General features: G+C 36.1%; 1 protein-coding gene and 1 long non-coding RNA gene across 3 annotated transcripts in view; one reads left to right on the top strand and one right to left on the bottom strand.

Annotated features, from left to right (window-relative positions):
- MGAT4C (MGAT4 family member C) overlaps positions 1-21281 on the bottom strand; it is a 739383-nt gene that overhangs the window by 130872 nt on the left and 587230 nt on the right. The window lies entirely within an intron of this gene.
- On the top strand, positions 6343-17854 carry LOC118498993. Its single transcript, XR_004901496.1, has 3 exons — positions 6343-6480; positions 8486-8490; positions 17843-17854. It is a non-coding gene; the product is annotated as an uncharacterized LOC118498993 (long non-coding RNA).

The raw sequence follows: 21281 nt of genomic DNA, 5'->3' as shown, positions 1-21281 counted from the left end.
TGTGTTATATTTTTGCATCATAGGTTTCTTGTGTCTAACAATAAAGTTTTTTTTCCACTTTCCTCTTTCTTACCCTCACAAATGAAACTGGTCATAGTTTTGGACTCCATGCCATTTAGTCATAGAATTATAGTTCATCCTTTCATAAAGGAAAATTAGAAAACCGCTGAGTGTTACAGATATTAATGGTTGTTAGAAAAGTGTAATAAAAGGCTCTCTTTACAGAACATTGCTAAGCTTTTATGTCATTATTCATGAATGACTAATGCATTCAAAGAGAAAAGTGCTGATCTCTAAGGCTAAGATAATAGACAGTAGAGAGGGAAAAATGTATAAGAGAAAGCTGCTTGTCATATGTAAAGATTTAATATCAGTCTTGCCTACAGTGAGATATTTCAGCTAAATTTAGAAAACATATTTTATTACATGTGAGGTTATCAGTCATGGTATCTCAAATCACCAAGGACAAATCTGCTGGACACATTTGGATAAGTGAATATTTTTAAAGCATATTTAACAACCCCAGACTCTAGAAAACAGTAAATAGGATCTTCAGTAATATCCTGAAACTTCACTATTATTTCTATTCTCTTACCAGATCAAATATATCTTTCTCAAATTGTGGACAACAAAAAGAATCATAAATAAGGTCTCTGCACTTGTTGTTGTTCTTTGATTGTAAGCAATGGAAATGAGTTCTGGGTTAATTCATGTGACTTGATTAAAAGGACAGAGAGTAGCTTCCAGGATCCTAGGAAAAACTGTAGATCGAGGAGACAATGATACAAAACAGTTTCTGGAATCATGGTAAGAGAAACTAATGGGCAATCTCATTAGGGTAATACCAGTAGTAAGAATTAGCTCTCAGATTATTTTTTTTATCTTAAATGACTTTCAGTTCAGAATTCAAGTTCTGGAGAGAAACAGCCATGTTACTCTTAGAGGAGAGTGTGACTGACCTTATTTGTAAATTTGCATGCACAGGCTGATAGGTGTCACTATCTGAGGGAATATTGAGATAGTATTATTTTAAAAAGAGGGGTGGTGGGTGAATGCTGGTTTGATAGAAACAATGTTGTGGACTCTGAACATTTTTCAGATCTATTTTTGTGCATATGCAATAATCATGAAAGTACACTGAGTAGTATTTACACACTGTTCTAAGCTATATGCTTCATAGTAAGACTGATTAGAATTTGGCTCTTATAGGATGTCTGTACTGCCTGTGATCTAGCAACACCTTTACATCATGTAGAAACATACTAATTTACCAAGATAGAGTATATGCTTTTCAGATTGAGGTAATGTATCAATACATTAATTCCAATCACATCATTGCTAAATTACAACTGTGGAATCTGGTCACACATTAATTACCCATCAAATGCTTGATGAATCTTTGTTATGATTTTCTTATATTAAGAATAAAGTCTAAGTGTGGAAAGATTATATAAGAAAGCCACTTGATTTTTTTAGACTAAAATTGTTGTCTTGGCTTCCTTAGATCAACTCAAGAATTTGTATCATATTTGGAGAACCAGTATTGGCTTTTTAAAAGTAAATTTGTAACATAAAGAAGAAATTTTATTCTGCAAACAATATTGTTCAAAATGGCAAAAGTAGAGTCCATAAAATAATCACCCTGTAAGTCTATCACATGTATCAATGAATATGTTCAATGTATCCCTGTATTTAAAAATTATTGAGTTTTTTTCATGATCCAAAAAAGATCCCCTCTGATATAGTTTACCACTTTCGAGCTAGGGTACAAATTTCCAGCTCATTTGTACTGAATAGGGAAAATTTTTGAGGATAAATTTATCCTTTAGATGTTTCCTAAAGAATCAGACTAAAGTTTAGACTTTGCCTGAAATCACACACTTGCTTTGATTTACTCCCTACTCCCTCATCAGTTTCTCCATGAGCACTTGTTTTAAAATAAATCATAAGAACATAAATCCAAGGTCTGCTTGTGAAGACACAACCTAAGAGACTATTCTCTCCTATTTTCCCTCACACCTCTGGTTCCTCTTCATTGCTCTCTATTGCCAAATTTTCCTTCTCCATATAACTGCCTGACTTCCTCAGCACTAAATCTCAGACACGTTTCTCATTGTATTCTATACCCACTCCCTGGGCAATTTCATCTATTCCAATGACTAATGCTATAATCAATTTCCACTCCCCTACCCCACTTGCCTAGACTCTCTTCTAGGCTTCAGGAAATATTATATCTAACACTCTTCTCAATATCTCCACCTGGGTTTCTCATAGGCAACTCAAATTCAAAACATCTAGAATGAAATCTTAATCTATCTCAATTTCCATTCCATGTGTCAGGTGATCACATTGTAAAAGAAAATCAACCACAGACTTGTTAACATAAAATCTGCTTTAAAACAATAGGAGCATTTCCATTGAGAAGTCAGTTGCTAGTCTTATCTGGGCTCCCTTGTATGTTACTTCCTGTTTCTCCCTTGCCACCGTTAAGATTCTCTCTTTGTCTTAGAATTTTGCCAATTTAATTTTAATGTGTCTTGAAGTGGGCCTCTTTGGCTTCCTCTTGATTGGGACTTTCTATCTTTCCTGGATTTGTGTGACCTTGTCTGTCATCAAATTAGGGAAGTTTTCCATCATTTCTTTTTTCAAACATGTTTTCTATCTCTTGGTCTTCTCTTTCTGGTATCCCTATTGTACAGATATTACTATGTTTCATGTTGTCCTGCAGTTCCATTAACACCTCTTTGTTCTTTCTGAGTTTCTTTTCATTTTCTTGCTCTTTCTGGGTGTTTTTTTTACTTTGTCCTCCAGTTCCCCGATGAGATCCTCTGCTTCATCCAGCCTGCTTGCAATTCCTTCTAGTATGTTTTTCTTTATTTCTGAGATTTTATTGCTCATTTCTTTCTGTTTTTTTTTGTTTATAGTTTCTATTCCCTTTTTCATGCTGATGAGTTCTCACTTAGTTCCTTTTAGTTGTCTGTGAGTTCCTTGAGCATCCTTATAACCATTATTTTGAATTCTATATCTGATAATTTGTTTACCTCCATTCCATTTAGCTCTTCTAGTGAGGAGTCTTCCCTTCCTTTTGATTGCATGTTCTTTTTTTTTTTTTTGCCTCCCCATTTTAGGTGACTTTTTGTTTCTGCACTTCCTGATGTTTTATTTTGCTAGCTGTCTTTGTAGGGTGAACTTCTATGATAGGAATTCTATGGGATTCAATGGTGTGGTCTCTTTGATCTCCTTGTCTGGATACTTTAGGTTTGCCTTTTCTTCTGTTTTTTTTTTTTTTTTTTTTTTTTTTTTTTTTTGTGGGCTCTTTTATTGTACTTGGATTTTTACCTTTCGATGGCTCTTTTGTTGGTGGTTTCTCTACTCTAGCAGGTATACTGATGTTTGCAGCTCACACCTATTCTTGTATGTGATCAGTAGAAGGGAGTAGGCAAAATGTATTAACACAGCTGGAGAGTATTCTATGGGATTTAAAGTACCAACAAGTATAGAAGAGATAAGAGGGAAAACATATTTGCCAAGGATAGCTCAGACAAGAATTTGATCTCCAAAATATATAAAGAACTCACAGGATTCCACTCTAGGAATCCAAACAACCCAATTAAAAAATGAGCAAAGGACTTGAACAGACACTTCTCCAGGGGAGGATATACAAAGGGTCCAGGGACATATGAGAAGATGCTCAGCATTGCTAGCCATCAGAGATATGCAAGTTAAAACCACAATGAGATATCACTTCACACTGGTAAGAATGGCTATCATAAACAAAGCAACAAACAAAAAGTGTTGGAGTGAATGTAGAGAAAAGGGAACCCTAGTGCACTGTTGGTGGGAGTGTAGGCTGGTGTAGCCACTATAGAAAACAGTATGGAATTTCCTCAGAAAACTAAAAATGGAATTGTCTTTTGACCCAGCAATTCCAATGCTAGGATTATACCCTGAAAGACTAACCCAAAAGAACCTATGCACCCCAATGTTCTTAGCAGTACAGTTTATAATAGCCAAGTGCTGAAAGCAACCTAAGTGTCCACCAGTAAATGAAGGGCTCAAAAAACTATGGTACATTTACACAAAGGACTACTACGTAGCAGAAAGAAAGAAAGAGCTCTTTCCCTTTGTGACAGCATGGATGGAACTGTAGAGTATTATGCTAAGTGAAATGAGCCAGGAGGTGAAAGACAAATACCATATGATCTTACCTTTAAGTGGAACCTAATCAACAAAACAAATAAGCAAGCAAAATAGAATCAGAGACATTGAAATTAGGAACAAACGGGCAGTAACCAGAGGGAAGATGGGAGGGTATAATGGGGAGAAAAGGGTGAAGGGTTTTCAGAAGCAACTATAAAGGACATATGGACAAAATCAAGGGGGAGTGGAATCAAGGGAGAGAGGTGGGGATGGCTGGGGTGGCAAGGGAGAAGTAAGAGGAAAAGGCAGAAAACTGTATTCGAACAACTATAATATTTTTTTAAAAAAATAAATAAATAAAACAATAGGGATGAGAAGTTTCTCAAGGAATATGTAATTTTAAGGAAGCAGAGTGGAAAGTTTTATTGGGCTACATTCAGGATTAGACAGACGTTTTACATGGATTAGCAAGTATTACACCTTCTAGTCTATATCAAGAGGAACAGAGAGGAAGAGATGGATGCTAATATTAAGTGCAAGAGGACATGGGTGGAAAGAGTGAGTATATGTGCACAGTACAATGGAAAATTCTCAGTCCTTTACAGTCACTCACAGCATCCTCCTTCTGGGTCCTACAAGAACTCACCATTTGGTTCACCTCACCCTGGTGCAATTCGTTACATTTTTCTGAATTATTCTAATAAACTCTGAAATAGTCCTTATGCACTCTGACCTTACTATGATCTAGCTGATGTTTTCTTAAATATTTGGAAGTTACAAAACATCATTAAAACCTATAAAAATGTATGAGGCTAAAATAATAAACTTTTAATTTATCCATTAGCTTGTTTTAAAAAAATCCCCATGTGTTTTCCCAGATTCTGTTTCATTTTGTCTTCACATGGATGTGAGCATTGTCTTCAGTTTTAGTTTCTTTTGCTTTTTTAAAATGTTTTTATTGTTGTTCAGTTAGAGTTGTCCCCATTTTCCCCCCATTACTCTCCCTTGCCCTACGCACTTCCCACCTTCCACATTCAATCCCCTCCAATTGTCTTTGTCCACAAGCCCCCTGTATTTTTATTGTCTTTAAAACTTCATTATTTATGTGTGTCTCTAAAATATATTGTTTATGTCTCCTGTGTTTAAAGTGTTTGACTATAAAATGGCGCTGTAAGTATTCTTCTATGGCATGCGTTTTTCACTCAAAATCACATTTCTCATACTTGTGTATGTCAGTTATATAAAACTGTTGTCATTAAAATTGTCACTGTTGTACAGTATTTCACTATATATAAATACAACTTATTCACTCATTCCAATGTTGGCATATTTTTGGAATTGTTCTCTTATAACTAATTAATTAACTAATATTTATAAAATTCATTTCAACAAATATTTCTATATTTCTTATGAAGTATATATACATATAAGATTTTCTTCAACACTTAAGGGTAGAAATATGCTTTTAGGAATGGTAACCATACTAGATAGACGATGTCAAAAAATTTTCAAAGCCTTTGTAACAAATTTAGATTCATACATGAGCAATTCAATTTCTCCACATTTTCTTCAGGACTTGATAGTATGGCTTAATCCATCTTCATCCAGCAGCTACTATGACCTTTTACAAATGCAAAGCTGGTTAAGTCACCCAAACCCTACCTAAATTCCTTTAATGGTTTCTCACTGATCCTAGAATATATTCCACAATCCTTTAAGTGTCAAAGGACTTTTTTTAGCTCTGACCTCTCCATCATTTAATATTTTATAACACTTTCCTTGCTTGCTATCTCCATGCTGGCATGTCTTTTGGTATGTCTGTTCTCCATAAGGTCTTTATACATAATAAACTTTTTCCTGGAACTCTCTTTATTCTACTTCTTTTTCTGATTAACTTGGAAAAGTTAATCATATGTTAAATGTCACTACCTCAAGGAAGATTTTCTGGACTCTCCAGAATTTATTAGGCCCTCTTATTAACTTCCACAACTGTATACTGTGTTTTCTAAATACAACATTTATTACTGAAAAATGATTATGAAATGTTGCATGTGTTTCTTTTTTAATGAGTTTACTAATGACCTTTAAATACAAATGCAGTCAATTATATTTTCTGATCTGGTTACTCACAAATTTATTTTGAGTGACTGAAACTACTTGTGTAGGTGACCATTCTGCATGGCATGGACCCAACCCTCAGTGGCAAACATTTACTGCAGAGTAACTTCCTAAAAGCCATGCTAAACCTTGCAAGGGTTAGTGTAACTGGTTCAACCACTTTTGCCTTTTCATTTGCAAATATCCCTCTTCTGTGATGTGATTACTGGCATTGGCTCCTTTGTTTTCTGTACAAGGTAACCACCTGAAGTGAACTTGTGCATAGTAAATGAGGACCATCATGTAATGTGCAAAGAAGAGAAATAAAGGCCTGTCGTGGCAGAGGCCACAGCTTTTGCTTCCCTTGAGAGAAAAGCCATGCTGTCCCTTTTTCTCCACCAGACTCAGTAGTCTGTGTGAATGTCTCATTTCATCCATAATGGTGTGGACACTGCAGGCCAGTGTCTGCATCAAGTTGAATAAAAGTCAATACTCAGTATGTATGTTGAATGGGAATGATGAGTCCCTATACCCACACACACATTATATATACCTGCACACATTATATTCATCTTCATTTCAGAATTGTTAGATTAGTATTTAGTAAATATTCATGTCCTCCCTACATACCCAATTCCCCCAAGATCTAAGTGAGGGGTATATTTTCTGGCGTTAGCCTTGACCAACAAAGTGTGGAAAGTAAGATGAAAGCAAAGTTTTGGAAGATGCTTATCGTTTTAGCTATGCCACCTTGCTTTCTATTACCACTGTGAGAAGAATATGCTGTAGCTGGCTTGCTGGTTCCTTGTGAATAAGGGAGTCATGTGAGGCCACACTGGGGCCATTGTGGATTGGGTAATAAACATGTTCTGATTCAGAGATCGAGCTATAAGTGCTTCTTTTTATAAGCTATTGAGATTTGGTGTTTAATTGTCAGAAGCAAAAGTTAATAGACTCACTAGATTAATTTTGAAAGATAAAATTCTTAAAAGAAAACAAATTTAAGCTTTCTCCATTAACCATCAATAAAATAAAATGAATATATAATGTTTAAATATAAATAGCTGTTCAAAACCATGTTTTTCAAAATAATTTAGATGACAATACAATATAAATTTAAACATTGGAAAATTTAAGGAGTACTTTATATTAAAGTATGATTATAATCCTTTTACCACATCAATCCTTTATGCATCTGGACATAAAACAATTAGGATTGTGACCATCATGAGCTTTAAATGACAATTTTCTTAACATTTTAAGTCACAGCTTTAAAGTGAACATTTTCCATTAGCTGCAGAGAAAGGTTTTAAAATCTTTTTTTCTTGGCGGGGGGGTGGTGGTAATGACCTCTACTTCTCAAAACTGAAGTATAAAATACTCTTAACCAATTATGAGTTATACTCAATGTTCAAGTTTAGCTTTTTAGTTATAGAGGAAAAAAATTTATATTTCAAAGGTAATGAATCTGTCATAACTAAAAGCATATAATCTAAGTCATGCAGATAACACAATCCAAATGTATTGGGAAAGTTCATTCTTTTTTTTTTAAGATTTTATTTATTTATTTTTAGAGAGGGAAGGGAAGGAGATAGATAGAGAGAGAGAGAAACATTAATGTGCGGTTGCTGGGGGTCATGGCCTGCAACCCAGGCATGTACCCTGGCTGGGAATTGAACCTGCGACACTTTGGTTCGCAGCCAGCGCTTGATCCACTGAGCTACGCCAGCCAGGGCTAGAAAGTTCATTCTTGATGAAAGTAACTTCTGTAAGCTGGAAGTATCTCTAAACTCATAGGCCTGGGACTATAAAACTAGACAAAGTAGTCTTTCTACTTCACTATGACATAAGGCTGATGCCAGAATCTGCCTCCTTTATTAGGAGAGTCAGCACCCACTTCTCACATGGTGGCAGTTGTATGCTAGGTTTCAGACAACATTCACATGCAGAAGCAGGGTTCCAAGGAAAACTCATCAATGCTTCCTTGCCCATAGTCAGTTCTTCCAGTGACAAACATCCAGTTGATATCCTGCAGGAAATATGTGCCTTCTGAAAACAAGCGCAAACAATTGCCTGGCACATGCAGCCGCACTGTTTCACATACCCATGTCCCTACAAACCAGTTATTTTAAAGTAGGTGTCAGTTACAACAAATAATTTAGCTACTTGTTACAGGTAACAGACATTCTTTTCCTTAATTAGGTAAAATTTTTGCTTCTTATTCTCACAGTTCTTTAGCCATATTAAGTGTTTGTACTATATACCAAGAGTGAGAATATCTCGTTTATCTTTCTATACTCTTTGTGGCCTCATTTTCGGAGTTGGGATATAAATGTTTGAGGAGAAAAAAATATCTTAAGGGTATAAAAACCAATTTGACTTACTTTGGAAAATGACAGATCTACATTAAGAAAGATGTGAACACCCTTCCTCATTGAGGGGAGGTATGTTTATGCTTAGAATTTTTATAGAGTGTATAATAAAAATAATCTATGAAATTAAACAGAAAAACATCTGATTGAAGTCAGACTGATTCTTTCTCTGAAAAAGAGAACTGGAATTCAGAGTTAGATGATTGATTTTATTGTATATTTTTAGAAGACAAGTGATATAAACATTGAGCACCTTCCAGTAGCTATGTGGGTCCTAAAGACAGAGAGGCGGTGCATAGAAAAGAACACCAACCACCATAGCACACGTGCCGAAACTGAAGGTGGAGCTTCCTGCCTGACCTCCTGAGAGCACTGTAGTTCTTTTCTCTGCTTTGCCAAGAGGTCTAAGTACACACATGTATTTTCATATAACAAAAATAGAAATGACACAGATATTGGTTAACCAGTTTGCCTGTCAGACTTACCTGTAAGCAAATGAGATATTTTATATCAAAAACTAATCGCTGTAATCTCAACAACCAGCTGCTAGGGAATATCTCTGTATACACATATTCTGCTTTCTTTTTTCTCCTAGCTGAACTTCCTTGTGCAAAATCGGACCATTTTCAGGTAAGTGTATATTGAAAATTATATATATATATATATATATATATATATATATATATGGTTGTAACTAAGTTGGTAGAGATGGAGGCATTGTATATAGTGCACTCTATCTATACTTGTGTAGTAGAGAGAGGTTATCGAAACTAAGGGGTTTCCCCCCTCTTTTTTATAACCAAAGGATATTACTGTGGAGTAAAATGTGCCCACTCACAACCAAATCATTATGCTGAAGCCCTAACCTCCAATGTGAGTGTGTTTGGAGATTGGGCCTATCAGAAGGTAATTAAGGAGATAGGCACTATTAGCAGGTCAAGAGCAGGGTAAAACTCATTAGAATTAGAGTTCTTATAAAGAGAGACATCAGGCAGCTTGTGCGTGCTCTCTCTCCCTTCACTCAGCCACAGAGGAAAGACCATGTGAGGACACAAGAAAGATGGTGACCATCTACAACCCAGGAAGAAAACCCTCTTAATAGAAACCAAACTCTCCCGTTGCTCATGGGCTTTCCAACTTCTACAATTGTGAGAAAATGCATGTTTGTAGTTTAAGCCACCCACTGCATGTAGTTTAAGCCACCCACTGCACGGTATGGCAGCCCAAACTGACTAATACAGATACTTAACAGTCCCCATGCATGAATGAGGCCTATTTCTACCTGAGAGTCCCAAAATTTATACTGAAGTTGAATAACAGAGCAATTTGTAAGTTCCTATAGTTAATGGAACATCTCTTGGGTGAATATTATCCATAAAAAACACTCTGCTTCCATAGCATACTTAAGGATAATATTTTTCTTGGACAAAAGCAATTTGTATTTAATCTACTACTATCCAGACTCATGTTTGACTTTCCACTCTTGAGTGTGCCATGAAGCAAAAGAAGGAAACTCATAAACAACAGGTTATAACAACATCATGAGAGAACTTGCTGTGGTAGAGCAGAAAAACAATGAATTAGAAATAAAGGAATATTTTATACTTAAAAGATGTCTTTCCTTTGGGAAAAATTTAACCTCTGTTATCTTAAAAATAAATGTTGTGGGCATTTACATTCTTTGCTATTGTAATTTTTATTTTATTTTAATGTGTCACCATTAATTTGCTAGAGAAAAGAACCAAAGAGCAAGTCAATATAATCCAATAAAAATATATAATAACCTGGGTAGAAGAAAATAGAGGTAAGAAGAAACAAAGTATCTTTATCAGAAAATTTAATTACTAAACATGCTAGTATATCAAATTGTTGGTGTTGTTGATCCCAGCACATGAAGGCAGCAAGAATCACAGTAAGGAAGGTGGAAAAGGCAAAAAGATCATAGACTAAGGGTCTCATTGTGATAGTAAATGATTGATGTGGCTGGTCCTGGTGTTTTCCCTTTTGCAGACGGGAACCATATTGACTTCTCTTTTATAATCTCATCCCTGAGGATAGTGTCTGGTACCTAATATGTGTTCAATTAATTCCAGTGGGTCCATAATATATGTTTAATAAATTCAAGTGGAAAGAATAATGGGTATAATAAAGTTGAAATCTGGGCTTTGTTGAAGAAGGAACCATGGAAGTGCACTGGGCAACCAGGTGAAACCATGGACAAATATAAATAGAGGAGATCTTACATGTATTTTAGACTTTTAGATAATACTGAATGTCCCAGCCCATGTTATACCTTAGAATTCATATTTTTCATTTCAGCTTTAACATATAGTCACTGTAGGCCATGTTAATGAATGCTCTTCTACTTCAGCATGTGAAATATTTCTATTACCAGGAAAGCTATATGCAGTGAAAATGCCGATAGCTCTCTCTAATTGAAGCTACACTGCTGGCTATACCCTTAAGTGCAGGTCTTATATCTCCTTATTCTATGATGCCAAGAATCATGACACTATTATTAAAATGGAGATAAAATATTCTTCAGGTTACAAAAAAATCAGTGTGTGTGACTGAGAGGATTATGCATTACATTTCATCCCTGAGTTGTCACTCTTGTGATAAACTGTAGAGCGCTAAAAGCTATTGTTCCCATGAATTATAACCCCAAATACCTTCACTGTAAGGACTCATTCTATCAGGGATCTCAGAATTATACATCACCACTGTAATGTGCAACATATTTACAGCAACATATCTTAATGATATGCTATAGGCTAAAGTAGAGTAATTATCATTATAAGAAGGTTTTAAAAGATACTTTATGTTTTAATTCCTCTGTTCCAAGTTATTTAAGTTGTTTTTGTAGCAAGAATGCTAAAAATAAGTTATATTGTAAGATCATTCCTTAGGGTTTTTAAACTATTTTCAATTTTAAGAGACCCTTTTATGAGAAAAAAAACATTTCATCATTAAGACAGTGAAAATTTTCAATACGTGCTCTTCACTTTGTACTGTTTCAGCTCAAGCCAAGTGGCTGTTTTGCAGGACAATAAAATAAAGAAGAAAAACATTAAAGACTCAATTTGACTATACTAAAATAAATCACAAGCAACTGCAGAGACAGAAAGCTGTTTAAAAGAAAAAAATTGCTAAATTTTCTGTCAGGCCATACACATTTAAATTGTGTCTAAATATCTTAAATGTATTAAGAAATAAATCTTTATAACTTAGATGGTCATCCACCTCTAGCTTCCAAGTTGAATTCTGGCCTGTCTAGCCATTAGTAGGTAATTAGAAGTGACATGAGAGATCTGGCATTCAACACAGACTTGTTTTTCCAGCATAAATGTCTATTTACTTTACACAAATTGGTAGAAGACCATTATCATGCAGCCCTGGCAATCAGTGTTTAATTTGTTGATAGCCTTGACAGTTGTGGCCAGAGTATAACTGGCATGACCTCTGATGCAAAGAAAAAATAAATTGGATTGTGCAGAAAACTAAACAACATAATTACCAACAATTAGGCACTATGAGAGAGCAGATTCTCGAACCCTTCCAAATTAGGCCAAAGCTAAACCTAATAATATTTTAATGTTGTGAAAACATCCATATTCCTGAGATTATCAGTTGTTCAGAGGTGTATGCTATAGAATTTGTGTTTCATAATATATTATATTATGCCCATTAAATATGCTTGTATTTGGGGATAATCTAATAATCACAAAAATTAGTGAGGTTGGATTTATGCTAACTTGGTAGTAATTCATCTACTTTACATACATACATATTTCATTTGATGAATTTTAAAATACATATACAAAGATATGAAAACTATTTTAGAAATATATAAAAGATAAAGTCTCATTGATGATTGATTACATTAAGATGGGAAGAAAAAAAGAGACATTCAAGGAAAAAAATGTAGTCTCACTAAGTCACTTTCACCAAAACAAAGGAACCCTGTCCACTATGAGATGCCAGAGGAGCATCGCCAAACATATCCTTGATAATAGATTTGTACCACCAGGTGGGCATGAATAAATGTTTATATAAAAACATTTTAACACATTAAGTATTTCATTATAATTATTAATACAAATTTATGAGAACTTCTTAGGACATGAGAAATGTATACATTCTTTTTTATTAGAAATATAGATGAAGAATATTCTCAAATTTCTACAATTTAGGAATATCTGAATAGATGTCTCCATACTCTGTTTTCTATGATCTGAGGACCTGAGGTTGTTGTCTATGAGTTCTCCTACCAGCCAGTGATAGTACAATCCATCCATTCTTTTAGTTCTACATTCTACCTTCTTGTGACTGCCAGGTTATTCTGTGCAGACAACCACAGGTAAAATGAACATCCATATTGGCTTGGAGGAACCTACTTTTTCTATCCTATTTTTTAATTTAGTGCAGCAGGTAGGCAGGGGTATACACTTTGTTTTTCAAGAAAATAAGATACTTTTTTTTTTACATTAGTCCTCTTAATTTCTATACCTCACATTCATGCTTCCGGATTGATAACTAGAAGTTATCTCTCTATATGTGTATTTATTTATTAAATCAGTTTTAAAGTAGTTTAAGTAGCATATCATTTTCTGGCTCCTGCTCCACATTCGCTTATTCCATTCACTGGTAAATCTCTCAAAGAACTTGCAAGTTATCTGACCCAATGGCGCCTCCTGATCTTCATCCCAGAAAACACGGCACTGGAAATGTCTGAGTGTTTCCTACTTCTTGAAATCTTCTCTTTCTACTAATTCCTCACACTATTTTATAAATTGGTTAAAAATTTGATACTTTCTCAATTGTTATTAGTATCATTTAAAGGTTATTATCACTGAGATTTAGGACCTTTAAATTTGACATCTACCTTACTTGACATTTCCTTTGTACATATTAACTTTATTTTCTAGATTATAACAATTACTTTTATACCCATTTGCCTTTATCCTTGTTATTTACACACCTAGAAATATCTTATCTTACACTTGATCAACTTTATAAAGTTTTAAAGTCTTTCCCACTACACATCACTCAGCAGGTGGACTAAATCACTGGTCCATCTAAAAACCTCATCTTTAGAATGCCTCACAAAAGATTTGGCATGTTGAGAATTATTCATTCTGTGTGTAAATTTTACTTATTTGTGTTTCATTTGAAGTACCTATGTGCCTTGGGCCCAGTAAAAAGTGGGTCTAAATATTGAAGTGTCTGAGAGTGGGAGTGGTGAAGGTAAAGAGAAGCAAGATAGCAAAAAAAAAGTGTCAATAAAAGGAAATTTTTATATAATACTATTATTAGTTAGGATAGTTTTTGCTTTTCAATAGCAAATACTTGGATCAAGTGTAAGTCTCATCTGAGTGGGGTATCAAAGATATTTACAGAAGAAAGTTTGGCCCTTCTCCTTCAAAGTTAGAGAGATACTAAACTGTGGTGAATCACTTGAGAAGGAAAAAGATGGAGATCATACTGAGAGAACATTTCATATGTAAGGGCTAAACCATTAGTACAAATAACTTATTGTTACACAGAAATTAGTGACTTGTGGAGAAATCTCTGTGGATTGTAATATAGGGAGGGAACCCCTTTTTGGATAATTACAGATACACAGAAAATAAAATGGCCCCTCTAAAAAAGTATTTGAGAGACAAAACTATAGTTAAATCTTAGGCATCTGGATTTCATAGCTTTAATTTCAAACAGATCATTTACTGGGTTCCAGTGAGAGCAAAACAAAAGAGAAATATTTGAAGAACCAGAACAAAAGAATATAACAATATCAACAAAATTCATTTTAAAGCATTTTATACGGAACTACCAATTTTGAAGAGAAAAAGTCAATGGCTAATTAAAGGGTCAATTTTGAAAAGACTTATTACAAACATTTTATATTAAATAATTATGCCTTTACCAAAATTTCTGGAAACAAATTTTGTATGCAAATCAGTGTCTCTGTAACTGTCTAAAATCAGCAGGACTGACCACTTACATTCCCAGAGAGAAGGGCATGGAGCTAATTGACCCTGCCAGAGACTAAATATGCCCACTGTGTTTCAATTTGGGATGCAATTATATGCCTGTGCAAGTGTTCACATGCCAATTATTGCACTTCAAAAAGTCTGTGTATCAATAAATTTTCTGTCTACAGCAAAAGAGGAAGAGGAGAGCGCATTCTCTAAACAATACAATTAGAGCAGTATAGACAATTAACTTTGCTATTTAGTATAAAGTTGAGAGCACTAAAGACAGAAGTAATAAATATTCACAAACACTTCATCATTATACAGAATGCAGAACAGTCACACATTTTTAATACACAATGCAGAAGTCATATTATTAAACTTAATGGCATCTGAGAAATGATGAAATGCGCACAGCCTTGAGCTTGTAATGAGATGAGCTTGTGGCCTGATCACCATGCATACAAATTATCTCATCTGAATAAAATTAATGTTTGATTTTTATATCTCTCCTAAAGCATGCTGAGTCCCTCTTTTCATTTTATGAGCAATTATAGAAGGGAAAATAGAAGTTTAGCTATGATATGATATATCAATGGGAGGATCTGTAATACATTGGAATTTTAAGTTCACATCTCTAGTGCCAAATGTAAGATTTTATGTATATTGAAAATATAAGAATGGATTTGTGATGCTAAATACACTGTGAAAAATCTTTTAAAGCTTTGACGTTGATAAAATTGTTTATTTTAAGTGTGATTTACATTCTGAAATAATAATAGCTTTTTAGTATTTAATGTTAAAATAATTGATATACATAGATTTAATTGCATTTTCTTCTGAAAATTTGATATTCTCTCAAATCCTCAGTTTAAAAGCACAATACTAGAAGAGATGAGCTTGTGATAAGTCCTTTTAATGTTGGGAACTGCCCTGCCTGGTATCAGAAGCTGTAACCTCAGCCTAGGCTAAGGCTGAGGGAGTGGCCTTGGACCATAAGCCAGCAAGGAGACAAAAGCTTATCTCCCTGGCAGAAGCACTGCTTCTGCTGCTTCGTTCATAACTGAACCCCAAAGCTTGGTTGGTTAGCCAATGACAGGTAAGATTCCCCAAGGGGGGAATCATCTAAGACAGGCACGATCACATGGGAGGCCCCCAAGAAAGGACTTTGGGGGCTACAGCAAAAGCGGGTGATGGGCCCTCGCTCCTTGGCTGTGATATAGCCTGAGTCCTCACTGTCTGAGAGAAAATCTCCTTATTGCCTTAGTTCCCTTGCTCCAGTAAGCCTGAAACAATGACAAGGTGGTGCAGCTCTGTGCTGAAAAGGGCGGGTTCCCCAAGTGATCAGGCCTAAGAAAGAATATGTAAGATCCTGTGAAACCTGCTTTGTTTAGAACGCTCTCAGTTGAATGATAAGGGTCCGAGGAAGAAGTAAGTTTGTTCTTTAAAGTTTTACAGCTCTTTGACCCTGACTCAAAATAGGCCCACAGACTTCCTTGTTATCTATTGTTTGATCCTTACTTCCTAGCAATGTTTAATGAGCTTTTACCTGAATTCTTATTTCAAATGAAACCAACAAAAAGCCTCTTGGGAGGGGGAACGGGGCTCTCTCCATGTGAGGAGTGGTCATGGTGCCCTCCAGGAGAGAGGGTGGCCAAGGTGCTACCCATGTGAGGAATGGCCCTTCTGTTCCTATTCCCCCACAGGATCTGGTTGTCTCTGTGTATGTTTTTAGCATGTTTTGATGAGCATCCACAGCTGAGATGGATACTGCTGGCTGGAATCCTCCACACTTTTAAGATCAGTTAAAATAGAAAAATTATACACTTCATTTTTACTTATGTGATTGAGTTTACATTTAATATTTAAATTCCAAGTTAGGCATTTCCTTATACGCTTTTTGAAGTGAGTTAGTTGTCAAAGGTTTTATTTAAAACACATTGCAATCATCTCAAGGTAGGAGAGTATATTCTTCCCTGAACATTTCATACAGTGTCTAGTCACACTTAGCATTCCAATCTATAAAAGAGTATAAAGCACAAAATCACAATTTCTATTTCAAAAACTTGCACCAGGAAGGAAAACTAAAAGGGAACCATTTAAATTGGAAACCCCTTATAGGATATCCTAGACCATAACTCTTGAACACGGTCTCAGGTTATATTACATTCCCTCAATAAATGATGGTGTTATCTAGAATATCAGTGTCAAATTTTACTTCCAAAAATGAAATTATGAAGAATTACTATAGTTCTCAGTAAAATAGAAATGTAAGCCTTCCATAAATTGAAGAGATCATCCAGCAAAAATATTTAGATAATAAGCTAAGTTGAAAACTCAAACTTTTTTTCTTGAATTGCCCTGGCTTACTAATAGATATTTATTTCACTGTATTCATGTAGATTATCTTCTAAGTGACATGATTAAGGATGAAGTGAGTTAAAACAAAAAACACATACAATAAGGCCTGGTAAATAATACATGTTTCATTACGTGTCAGTGTTACAGGGTGCAGCCAAGAGAGGGGACCCCAAATGGGCATTTAAAATGGGGTCCAGAACTCAAGGTGTCCAGGAGATTTTTGGCTGTCCTCACTCCCACTCCCCAGGTGTGGGTTGGGGGAAGGGACAAATGGAGCAGGGCCTTTGAAAGCTGTTTCTCATAGCAACAGCCTTGCAGCTAACCTCTGGTGTGGTCATTTAACATATCTATAGCCTTTGGCTGGGCGCTTAGATATGTTAAATAGCTGTGGCGATGCTCAGAGCCAAGGGAATGGAAGTAACTTCCCCACCAAGATGTAACTGGGAGGCAGGTCCCCCAAGTTAAAGCGCATGTGTGGGAGTTTGGAGATGATTGGCTCTAGGACTTGGGGCCACACCTGCCCAGACTCATGATGGCAGCCCAGTAAAGCTGGGAGGGTATGAGTTCAGGCATGTGAAGCCGAGTGTGGGAGGAGTCGGAAATGGGGCTGCAGTACAAGACTGGTGCAGGGATTTAAACCCAAGAGTGGCAGCCATTGAGAAGGAGAACCATGCAGCTATGGAAGTGCAGAGAGGATCACAGCCACTGGGGAGAGAACCACATGGCTTTAGCAGAGTGAAGACTCCTGAGGCCCAGAGGGAGAGAACCATGCGGCCTTGACAGAGTGGAGACTCCCGCAGCTTTAGAAAGGGGAACCACCACCTGGTTTTAGCAGAGATCCTGGCGACTCAGCTGAGATTGCCGTGAACCCAGGGAGGTCTCCCAGTCAAGATGGAGTAACTGGGAATAACCAGAGGACTGCCTGAGCCATGGACTTCTATTTCCTTTCCTGAGATACGGTACTCTGGACTGGGCAAAGGGGGAAGGAAGGAAGGACTGTGTTTGTTTGTGGGTATTTTAAGGGACTTTGGGATTTTTGATAAAGACATTAGGTCACTACTTTAAGTTTGTATAGCATTAAACAAACATTTCTTTTCCTTTTCACAAATCTCTGGCATTGAGAGACGTCTTTCCTCTGGTGGCGGACATGACGGACCTGGGGGCTTTTTTTTCAATAATAGTATATCGTCCCAGCCCCCCCCCCCCCCCATTTGTTCTGTAACATCAGTAATTACTCAAGAAGAAGTATTTGTGCACATCAGCTCCTTTTACTTCTCTTGTACACCCACTAAGATTCAATTATGTTAGCTCTCATAGCTGTTTTTGCAAGCTGAACTTTTCCTTTAATTCAAGAGTCATAAAGTTTGGAAAGAATCTTCAATCAGATTCCAAATGCTGCTAACTTCCTCTTGTTTAAAAAATCTCCCAAATATTGTAATGCATCATGTTCATCGCTTATATAGAAAATTTTTGGAGGTCCTCAAGATAACCCTCAGGCTCAGCATTCACTACCAGGGTTCCTGGGATGCATCAGAACTGTTTTACTCATAGTTACAGTTTGTTACTGAGAAAAGATATAAATTAAAATTAACAAAGGGAAAGGTATAGCAGACGAATTCTAGGAGAAATCAAATGGTACCTCCAGGTGTCTGTCTCCTTGTAGTGCAGCTGCATGGGAACCCACTGATTCTCCCGTCAATAATGTGCAACAACACGTGCAATGTGCTACCAATCAGGGAGTGTCACCAGAGCATTGGTATCTGGGGTTTCTATTGGAGATCAGTAACATAGGCATGTGTTGCTTACAGGACAGGCCTCTACCACTCACACTGCAGCATCCCTCAGATCAAAAACAAGCATTCACCAAAACTCACATTGTTCGTTTAAATGTATGTGGTCAAACTGGCCACAGCACAGCCCAAGACATCACTTTGCACAAGAACAAGCATTCACTTTAAAGACAGAGTGGCCCATGGACGCAGGCATGTGACAATACTCTTATCAAGTACAACATTTCAAGGGCTCAAAGTTATCTCCCATGAACCAGTCTAAGGTCTGTACTTAAGAGAGACCCTTCCTTGGAATGTTTAGAGTTTGAGCAACCCAAACCTGTTGAGTTAACCCTTTTCTGCCCTGAAATATAAAATGGTATTTAAATTAGTTGACCAACACACAGAAAAAAAATATCTCAGCCCCATATGAAAAGACTGGAGAATGAATATATCTATTGTTTTATTAAAATAAAATATTGTTAAGTGTCGCAGGTTCGATTCCCAGTCAGGCCACATACCTGGGTTGCAGGCCACAGCCCCCAGCAACTGCACATTGATGTTTCTCTCTCTCTCTTTCTCCCTGCCTTCCCTCTCTAAAAATAAATAAATAAAATCTTAAAAAAAAAAACTAAAAAAATCTTGTTAAATAATTACAACTTTTAAGAATAATATGTTTTAAATTGCTTTTCTGATGAACTGACCAATTTTCATAATTCAGTCATTCATTATTAGGCATGACTGATTTTTGTAACTTGTGTCTTGGTTTACACCTTTTCCTGGTTCCTTAAATGAACCCTTTCTTTACTTCTGCCACTGAGGTTATGCTATCACCTTGTTTCCCCTTGTTTTTGCTTTTAAAACTCTAGACCCAGGGACCAGATTCTCCAGGTCTGGGACCTGACCAATATGATTCAGCCTGTCTTCATAGGCTCATACCTATCCCGTGTTGGCAACTGTCAAGTTCAACAATCCTTCCAGAACAGGATCCACTGCTTGGGAACCCCTGAGACTGCCTGCCTGAACTGCCACTTTAGCTTCAGCACCTTGATCTCCTGCCATGTCAGATGAGGCTTCTTTCAATTCTTTAAAGTTCTCTCTGACGCATTTTCCCTGCAATGCCAAGTAAGCATAATGTTTTCCAGTCTTTGTAAAGGCTCCTCTTCTTACATAGTAGCTCTCACAAAGTTACATGTTCAAAGAGAAATTTACCTTTTAGTCACAAAACATGCATTCGATAAGTATTTAGGGATTCACTGAGTGACCATTAAACATCAGGCACTTTTCTAGTGCCAAGAGATATATGAATATGTAGTTCCAACAACTGAATGTCTACGTTAACATACTCATTTTCATTATCACATATATAAAGTCCTAGCCTTTTCCTTAATAAACAAAAATAAGATCAGAATGTAGAATTGACTTTCCAATTAGCCTCTCGTTACTATTCTTCTTGCCTTACAGTTTCCCCTGGGTCTTTTAGTGCTTTGTTAATGTGTTCAATCTTGCTCAGCTCACATTTCAATCCCACTAAAGAATGTGTACCCTGATCCTGAAAGTACAAACTGTTACATTTTCTATTCCACAGATTCTAATCTTCACCATTGATTGTAAAACTAATAATCTTTGCCCTGCATGCCCCAGAATGCAGTGGAGAATGCCATAAGGTCACAGCCTCTCTCACATTAAAAATAAAGAATGAAAAATTGAATTGCCTTCTCTCAACACAAACAGCTATAAATCTAACAAGTTTATGACACCTTGTTCTGCTCCTGGAAGGAATCTTTTGAATTCACTGTTATTCGGACTGCTGGAGGAAGATATCTATCTCAAATTAATATATCAACATACACTAGGCAAATATAACAAAATAAAACACTTAATAGATTGTCCATGAAGTAAATTATGGAAGTATAGCCCTGAAAACAACATAGTTGAATGTCTGCTTTAACAATGAATCCTCGAGGACCAGTTCACCTTTCATTTCACACATTCAGTGATGAGTCACAAAGGGTTGCCGAAGAGTCAAACACTGCACACACCCTGTTCTCCTTGTAAACATACACTTCACAGTGAGGAATGAATTCTGGTGTTTTAGACAAAGATATTTTAGTAATGTAGAATTACTTTCAATTAAAGCATATTTGAAAGAAAAATGCAAGCTATAGGGATTCATATTTATATAATATACATTGAGTACCATATTTATATAATATACCATTGAGTATAATATACAAAAAAGTACCTATTTGATGTTGAATATTTCTTGAGTAAATTCCAAATCCCATTATCTCAAATTATAACTGAAAATGTAACCCATTTTTTCTGACAATATATTTAAATTTAATTAAAAATTTAGACATAGCCAGAACTAAGAAAAATAAATGAGTTCAGTGGTTAGTAGACCCCACAGTTTTTTGCTAGAAACTCACCTTTATTGAGTGCTTAATTTATTGAGAACTTTAGCTGTGTCACTCTTCATTCTTTCTACAAGTGGCACGTGTTGAGTATTGTGGGAGGCCACTCTGTGTGGCGTGGGCCCAGCTCCCAGTGGGAGATGCACAGGA

This window comes from Phyllostomus discolor, chromosome 2 (assembly GCF_004126475.2).
Source record: "Phyllostomus discolor isolate MPI-MPIP mPhyDis1 chromosome 2, mPhyDis1.pri.v3, whole genome shotgun sequence".
Lineage (NCBI taxonomy): Eukaryota > Metazoa > Chordata > Mammalia > Chiroptera > Phyllostomidae > Phyllostomus > Phyllostomus discolor.
The sequence above is the reverse complement of the archived record's forward strand: the minus strand, read 5'-3'. Positions and strand labels throughout refer to the sequence as shown.